This window comes from Equus przewalskii, chromosome 7 (assembly GCF_037783145.1).
Source record: "Equus przewalskii isolate Varuska chromosome 7, EquPr2, whole genome shotgun sequence".
NCBI lineage: Eukaryota > Metazoa > Chordata > Mammalia > Perissodactyla > Equidae > Equus > Equus przewalskii.
Genome location: NC_091837.1, coordinates 84,489,957 through 84,498,812, shown reverse-complemented (window position 1 = coordinate 84,498,812; position 8,856 = coordinate 84,489,957). Strand labels below are relative to the sequence as shown.

The following is an 8,856-nucleotide window of genomic DNA, read 5'->3' as shown; positions in this document are numbered from 1 at the left end:
TTTTCAAGAACCTGGGGCTTGAGTGCTTCATCAATTTGAAAAAGTGAAGAGACACTTTAAGAACCAATTTGCAACATCAATAACTGGGGTTTGCTATAAGTACTTGAAGTATATCATACAAAAGTGTTTCCTTCCTGAAGGTTCTAGTTCATTGTATTCAAAGAGTCAAATATATTCTTCATCTATAACAGGCAGGCCCTCCCGAAAGATGCAATTTTTTAAAGTATGAAGCAGTCATTTCCCAGTTATTCCAAAACCAGGTAAACTTCTACCTTAAACTCATAAATCCATCCAAATAAATTTCCTTTTGACAATTAAAAACAGTCCACATGGGACATGAAAAAAAGTTGTGCTTAACAGTCAAATCTTAAGCCAGAAGCCATAGTAAATTATGTTATTTTTCCTAAAATTTAGACAATCAGGTACAGTATTTCTTATTAATCGTACAGTCAAAACTGATGACAGCTCAACTTAGAAATAGATGTATTTTTCCCATTTAACTTTTGCCAATAATCTTGATTATGAGCTTAAGTTTGAAAGATATTACATAATCCATGCTTTTCGATTTGAGCATCGCACAAGATAAAAATTGCCATCCTTCAACTGAGTTATAATTCCTTCAAGTTTGTGTTCTGTTACCACAAAGACACCAAGGAAAAAGGAACTAAATGTACTGAATGCTTTCTTAAATATTTCAGTCATCTTCATTAAGCAAATAATGAATCTAAAGATCTGAAACAAACCTGGAGTAAATACAGTCAGATTAAAATCTCAGCTCTCCGTCCTTAACAGTATTTATATTCTATTAACTGGACCACATTTCATAGTTCTCTTCTCTGATAAGAATAATTGCAATTAGATGTATGTTTTAATTTTTTTATGGTTTATACTCATTCATATAGCCATTAAATCAATTAAACACATTTACAATGTTACGTTAACAACTTTTTGAAGGTTAGGACAATGTGTTTCATATCCATCTATGTACATTAGTATAGTACATGAAATATATTTTTGTCATTTGTTGGCTAATTATTTGCCTTTATCACCTGTTCTTGATGCTGAGGTGTTTCTTTTTTTAAAATTTTAATATTTACCCAACTTACATTCACTTTGTAATACTTAAAACTTTAATATTTTCATCAGTACCTCAATTTTTCTGCTTGTAGAATATGAAAGCTTTCTGCCTACTAGGCCACTAGCTATCAATCCTATTAGGAGCAGAGTTGCCCCAAAAATATGTTTGAGTCTTGAATTTCGTAACTCTAGAACTTTGTAATACTGAACTCATAAACATTAATTTCATACAATACAGAGACTTTACTCTTTATTTTGTAAAATAAAAGAAAAAGTAGTGCACCCTTCAGTTTTTATCAAGTTTGACCGTAGTAAGTGTCATACAAATCCCATTGGTTTACAAGGCAGGTATTTATAACAGTCTTGTGCATATTCTGCTCATGTGGCTTGGCTGCGCTCCACGTGTTTCATTTACAACATCCATATTGCCTAATGCATATTTTTAATAAGAGAATTATTGAGATCATTGACATGCCATAAAATCCACCATTTTAATGTGTACAATATAGTGATTTTTATAATATTCACAGAGCTGTGCAATCATCACTAATTTTAAGACATTTTCATTCCCTGAAAAAGAAACCTCATACCCATTACCAGCCACTCCCCATCCTACCACTCCCCCACTCCCCATCCTCCCAAGCCCATCTGTCAGACCCTGAAACCAACTCATCTATTGTGTGTGTACATTTTTGCCTTTTCTGAACATTTTATATAAATGAAATATGAGGCCATTTGTGACTGACTTCTGTCACTTAGCATAATGTTTTCTCTGGTTCATCCGTGTTATGGCATGTTTAAGAACTCCATTTTTTTTCATGGTTGAATACAATTCTATTGCATGAATATACCATATTTTGTTTATCCATTCATCAGTTAAAATACAATAAGTTTTCCATTCATCTAAGTATAAAGCATGGAGTGGAATTTCTGGGTCATACGTAATTGTTTAACCATTCGAGCAATGGTCACACTGTACTGTAATTTCTCCACACCTCACCAACATTGATTGGTGGAGTTTTGGAGAGGTTGGAACACTTCCACCCTGTTGGTGGGAATGTAAAGTGGTACAACTGCTGGGAAAACAGTATGGAGCTTCCTCAAAAAATTACAAATAGAATTGCCAATGACCAATCAATCCCACTTTTGCAGTATACACCCAGAAGATTTGAAATCAGGATCTCGAAGAGATACCTACACTCCCATGTTTATTTCAGACTTATTCAGAATAACCAAGATATGGAAACAACCCAAACGTTCATCGACAGACAAACGGATTTAAAAAATGTGTTCTATACCTGGTGCGGAATACTATTCATGCTTAAAAAAAAGAAGAAAATCCTACCATTTGTGACAGCATGGATGGACTTGGAAGACATTACGATGAGTGAAATAGTCACAGAGGACAAATATTGCATGATTAAGAAACACCTGAGGTGGTTAAAAGCTCTTCCTCGGGTCACCCCCTTTAACGCAGTCAAATGCAATGATAGCAGAACCATCGTGAAGACCCTGGCTGACGTCGGGACAGGGTTTGACTGTGCCAGCAAGACTGAAATACAACTGATGCTGAGTCTCAGGGTGCCTCCAGAGAGAATTATCTGCGCAAATCCTTGTAAACAAGTGTCCCAGGTTAGGTACGCTGCCAATAACGGAGTCCAAATGATGACTTTTGATAGTGAGGTCGAGTTGATGAAAGTTGCCAGGGCACATCCAAAGGCAGAGTTGGTTTTGCGGATTGCTACCAATGATTCCAAAGCAGTCCGTCGCCTCAGTGTTAAATTTGGTGCCACACTCAAAACCAGCAGGCTTCTTTTGGAATGGGCTAAAGAGCTAAATATTGACGTCATTCGTGTCAGCTCCCATGTGGGAAGTGGCTGCACTGACCCGGAGACCTTTGTGCAGGCCATCTCTGATGCCCGCTGTGTCTTTGATATGGGGGCTGAAATTTGTTTCAGCGTATATCAGCTTGATATTGGTGGTGGCTTTCCTGGATCTGAGGAGATAAGGCTTAAATTTGAAGAGGTCACCAGTGTAATCAACCCAGCACCAGACAAGTATTTTGCGTCAGACTCCGGAGTGAGAGTCATAGCTGAGCCAGGCGGATACTATGTTGCATCAGCTTTCAGGCTCGCAGTTAATATCATTGCGAAAAAACTCATATTAAAGGAACAAACAGGAGCTGATGATGATGAGTCGAGTGAACAAACCTTTGTGTATTACGTGAATGATGGAGTATACGGATCATTTCATTGCATCCTTTATGATCATGCACACGTGAAGCCTCTTCTGCAAAAGAGATCCAAACCAGATAAGTATATTCGTCCAGTATATGGGGACCGACCTGTGACAGCCTTGATTGCATTGTTGAGCGCTGTAACTTGCCCCAGATGCAGGTGGGCGATTGGATGCTTTTTGAAAACATGGGTGCTTATACTGTTGCTGCTGCTTGTACTTTCAACGGATTCCAGAGGCCAGCTATCTACTATGTGATGTTGGGGCCAACATGGCTCGACTTCCCACATGAAGTGCAGGAGCAGGACATCAGCACTCTGCCTGTGTCCTGTGCTTGGGAGAAGCGGCACCCAGCAGCCTGTGCTTCGGCCAGCATTAACGTGTAGATACCGTTCTTGGAGCCGTTAACTGCGAGGTTACCTTGAATTAGGGGTTGGGGGGACCACTGAACTTGATTCCTGGTAGTTTTGAAATGTCTTTGTCGGTAGAGTTGGCACAGATGCAGCAATACGGAAGACTAGGAGATGGGGTCACACTTATCTGTGTTCCTGTGGAAACTATTTGAATATTTGTTTTATATGGATTTTTATTCACTTTTCAAACATGCTACTAAAGAGTGCCCCTCAGCTGCCAAGCAAGCGTTTGTAGCTTGTACATTGGCAGAAGGAGCCAAAAGCTTAGTGTGGTGACCTGTTTTAAAAATAAAGTATCTTGAAATAATTGGGCATTGGGAAATTTTTAATGTGTCCATTCCAGAGGGCTCACCTTGAATGTGTTTTACAAATAGGACTTGACCTTTTTTCCTACAGGCTGAGGAAAATGTCCCGAAGGGCTTCAAAATATTTTCAAACTTTTGAAAATCCATGGAAATACCTTCTTCCTGTTTGGCATTTTTAATTCAAATGTGTGAGTCCCATATAAAGTTTGCTGTGGATTCTTACAAATATAGATCTAGCCCACATGCAGGTAGAAGGAAAAGGATGGATGAGACAGTGGCCATACCCCCTGCTGCCAGCAGTGGCCAACATTTGCCGTTAGTGGCTCAGCCCACGCGAATGTCTGCAGAGGTGGCTGGGAAGTTGGAATGCCCAGAGAGAGCCCCTTGTTCACTGACCTGTTCCTGTCACAACCAGTGCCCAGGGAAGAAGGCACACAAGGCCCTCTGATTCCTGCCCACAGAGGTCAGAGTCATTCCCTTGAAGCTTGCCTTCGCTCCCAGGACAAGTCGCATGGTTACAAACAGGTCAGGAAAGGAACACATTTGGCAGTCACTTAATTTTAATAAATCTCAATGACAATTCTAAAAGAAAATTTGTTAAGAAGATAACTCCTATTTTAAGTATTCTTATTATAAAAAAGCGCAAAGGAACACAAGTAAATATTTGGAGGTTATGAACATGTTATTATCATGGTTTTGGTTATAATCTCACATATGTATGCTTATGTCTGAATTCATCAAATGGTATATATTAAATCTGTGAAGTTTTTTGTAAACAAAAAAAATTGCATTTCAAGGTGACTGTGCAATTTTACAATCCCACCAGTAATATATATGTGGTTTCCAATTACTTCACAGTCTTTTTTTTAAGCAGTCCTGGTGGGTGTGAAGTATATTGCCTATGGTTTGATTTGCACTTCCCTAAACAACCAGTGATGTTAAACATCTTCTGATGTGCTTACTGCCTGTTTGTATATCTTCTTTGGAAAGATGTTTCTTCAAGGCATTTGCCCATCTATTAATGAAGTTCTTTGTCTCTTTTATTGAATTGTAGAACTCTTTATATATTCTGGACACATGTCCCTTATCAGATACATGATTTGCAAATATTTTCTCCCATTTGTGCATTACTTTCATTTTATTAATGGTTTCCTTTGCAGTACAAAAGTTTTGATTTTGATGAAATCCATTTTTATCTAGTTTTTTCTTTTGTCACAAACGAAAGTGCTTCTAATATATCTAAGAAACAGTCATCAAATCTACAGTCAAGAAGATTAACACCTATGTTTTCGTTTAAGAGTTTTATAGTTTGAGCTCTTATACTTAGGTTATTGATCCAATTTGAGTTAATTATTTTATATGATGTGATGTAGAGGTCAATCTGAATTCTTTTTCATGTATATATCCACTTGTCCCAAAACTATATTTGGAAAAGACTATTTTTCTCCATTGAATTATCTTGGTACTGTAGTCGAAAACCAATTGACTATAAGTGTAAGGGTTTATCTCTGGAATCTCAATTATATCCCATTGATCTCATTGATTTATATGTTTATCCTTATGTCAGAACTCCACTATCTTGTTTACTTACAGTAGGTGTATAGTATGTTTGTTTTTTAATTTTTAAAAATTTTTTTTATTTTTTACTTTTTCTCCCCAAAGCCCCCCGGTACATAGTTGTATATTCTTCCTTGTGGGTCCTTCTAGCCATGGCATGTGAGATGCCGCCCCAGCATGGCCCAACGAGCAGTGCCATGTCTGTGCCCAGGACTCAAACCAACAAAACACTGGGCCGCCCGCAGTGGAGTGCATGAACTCAACTGCTCAGTCACAGGGCCGGCCCCCTATAGTATGTTTTTAAATTGGGAAATGTATGCCCTCCAACTGTGTTCTTATTCGAGAGTGTTTTGGCTATTCATGGTCCCTTGAATTTCCATATACATTTTAGGATCAGCTTGTCCATTTCTGTATAAGAAACCCAACAGAGATTTTGATGAAGATCTGATTGAATCTCTAAATTAATTTGGAAAGTACTACTAACTTAACAATATTAAGTTAATATTAATATAATAGTATATGCTATAAATATTATATATGTTATATATATGTTATATATAATAATATTAATATAATAACAATATTAAGTCTTCTGATCTATGAGCGTGGAATGTCTTTCCATTTATTTAGATCTTCTTTAATTTCTCAGTGTTTTTAAATTTTCAGTGTGTAATCATCCACTCATTTTGTTAATTATTCTTAAGTATATATTTTATTAATGCTATTATAAGTGGTATTGTTTCCTTAATTTCACTTTTGGATCATTCTTTGTTATTATATAGAAGTCCTATTATATTTTTCTGTTGATCTTGTATGCCACTATCTTGCTGATGTAATGTATTTTATACAATAAGTCATGATGTGGATTCTTGAGGATTTTCTATATATAATATCATGTCATTAAATAGAGATAATTTTACTTCATACTCTCCAATCTGGATGCCTACTCCTCCTCACCTCTAAACACCCTGGATAAAACATTCAGCACAGTGTTAATGAAAAGTGGCAAGAGCAGATATACTTATATTGTTACTGATCCTAATGAAAGGCATTTAGTCTTTCATCATTAAGTTTGATGACAGTTGCGGGTTTTCTATAGACGCCCTTTATCAAGTCAAGAGAGGTCCCTTCAATTTCCATTTTGTTGAGCATTGCTTTCATGAAATTTTGCTGGGATTTGTCAGATGCCTTTCTATATTTGTTGAGACAATCATGTGATTTACTTCTTTATTCTGTTCATAAGACGTAATATGTTGATTGATTTTTAGATGTTAAATCAATCTTGCATTCCTGGAGTAAAGCCCACATGGTTATGGTGCATAATCATTTTTTATATGTTGCTATATTCAAATCATTAGCATTTTATTGATGATTTTTGCACCCATTTTCACATGGAATATTGGCTTGTAATTTTATTTTCCTGTGATGTCTTTGTCTGCTTTTGCTATCAGTGTAATACTGGTCTCACAAGTAAGTTGGGAAGTATTCACTCCTGCTCTATTTTTGGAAGAATTTGTGAAAGATTGGTCTTAATTTTCCTTTAAATGTATGGTAAACTTTTTTACAATGAGTTTGCTGCCAGAACACAAGTATCATGCAAACCACTGCTAAATCTAAGTCACAATGGGAAAGGAAAACATTTGTATCAACATTGCTGTCATTGGACATGTAGATTCAGGCAAATCTACCGTTATTGGCCATCTGATCTACAAATGTGGTGGAATCGACAAAAGAACCACCGACAAATTTGAGAATGAGCCTGCTGAGATGGGAAAGGGTTCCTTCAAGTATGCCTGGGTCTTGCCTAAACTGAAAGCCGAATTGAGTATCACCAGTTCAATGGTGTGTCACTGGTATCACCATTAATATCTCCCTGTGGAAATTCAAAACCAGCAAGTATTATTTGACCATCAGTGATGCTACAGGACACAAAGACCTTTAAAAAAAGTAGATACAGGGACATCTCAAGCTGACTGTGCTGCCCTGATGGTTGCTACTAGCGTTGGTGAATCTGAAGCAGATATCTCCAAGAATGGACAGACTTGTGATCATGCCCTTCTGGCTTACACATTGGGTGTAAAACAACTAATTGTTGGTGCTGACAAGATGTATTCCATGGAGCCACCCCACAGGCAGAAAAAATACAAGAAAATTGTTAAGGAAGTCAGCACCTACATTAAGAAAACTGGTTATAATCCCAACACAGTAGCGTTTAAAGTCCTCCTTTTGAAATTTCATAAGATGAAATTCGGCTACTGTGAAAATTACCTCATCTAGATAGATATAGCCTTGTTAACTGTACCTTCTCTGACAGGTATTGTTTATTTTGTTTTTACCAGTCAATGTGGCTGAATTTGAAGGCAAAATTAAGGTCATGTATATCAAGCCCACTTACCTACATCATATATGCAAAGAACATCAGACTTCATGAAGATTACATTTAAATTAAGAAAGAAAGCTTTGTTATCTAGGATAAAAACAGTGTATATTTTGTTCCAACACTAGGTTAGGCATAATCATATGCAACAAATGAGAAATTATATTATAGTCACCATCTGTTAAATGTGCCTGCCCAAAACCTCATTTTGGTCTTTCTGTTTATTATGAATCACACGTTCCCCAGGTAGACTCGAAGAGTGATATTTCCCAGGATGTCTTGCTACAAGATAAGGCCAAACAGCAGCATCCACTTCCAAAGAAGACTTGAAAGTTGTAGTGAAGACAGACTGTGCTCTCAGCTCTCTTAGCCATGTTTGTTGTGGAGGTTGTTGCTTTCTCTGTAGGGTCCTTGGCATAAATGCTGGCTGTCTGGTATTTGGTCCCTGGCTTTTTGAGTGTCTAGGGGTGTGCAGTGGATCAAATTATTTCTGTTAAAATCAAAATGTGCTAGGTTTGGACACAAGTAAGTCCTGGCTATGTGTCACAAAGTTTGATTTCCTGGTACTTCCAAAAACTGTCAGCCAAAAAAATAGCCTATAATAAGACCTTTTCTGTTTAAGCTAGATGAAGCAGATTCTGCAACTGAATCTTGGCAAATACATAATTAGGCACATCCATTCAATGCTGAGCAACTGGCAAAAATACTTAGCCATATGTGGCAAAGGTAACTGTCTTTGTTTGTGCCTGATGTGACTTCATATGCTGTGTCCAGGGAATTAGTGCTGCTAATTCACTCCTGCACATCCTCAACTGTTCTTGTCCTCAATTTGTATGCACTGGGATGACCCATTCTTATCGTTTTTCCTTGAGTTTGTTCATATTCACTTTAA

At 37.2% G+C, this 8,856-nt stretch overlaps 2 pseudogenes; both read left to right on the top strand.

Annotated features, from left to right (window-relative positions):
• Positions 1–2,476: 2,476 nt before the first annotated feature.
• On the top strand, positions 2,477–3,736 carry LOC103555677 (ornithine decarboxylase pseudogene; annotated as a pseudogene).
• Positions 3,737–7,210: 3,474 nt separating this feature from the next.
• On the top strand, positions 7,211–7,864 carry LOC139084893 (elongation factor 1-alpha 1 pseudogene; annotated as a pseudogene).
• The last annotated feature ends 992 nt before the right edge of the window (positions 7,865–8,856 follow it).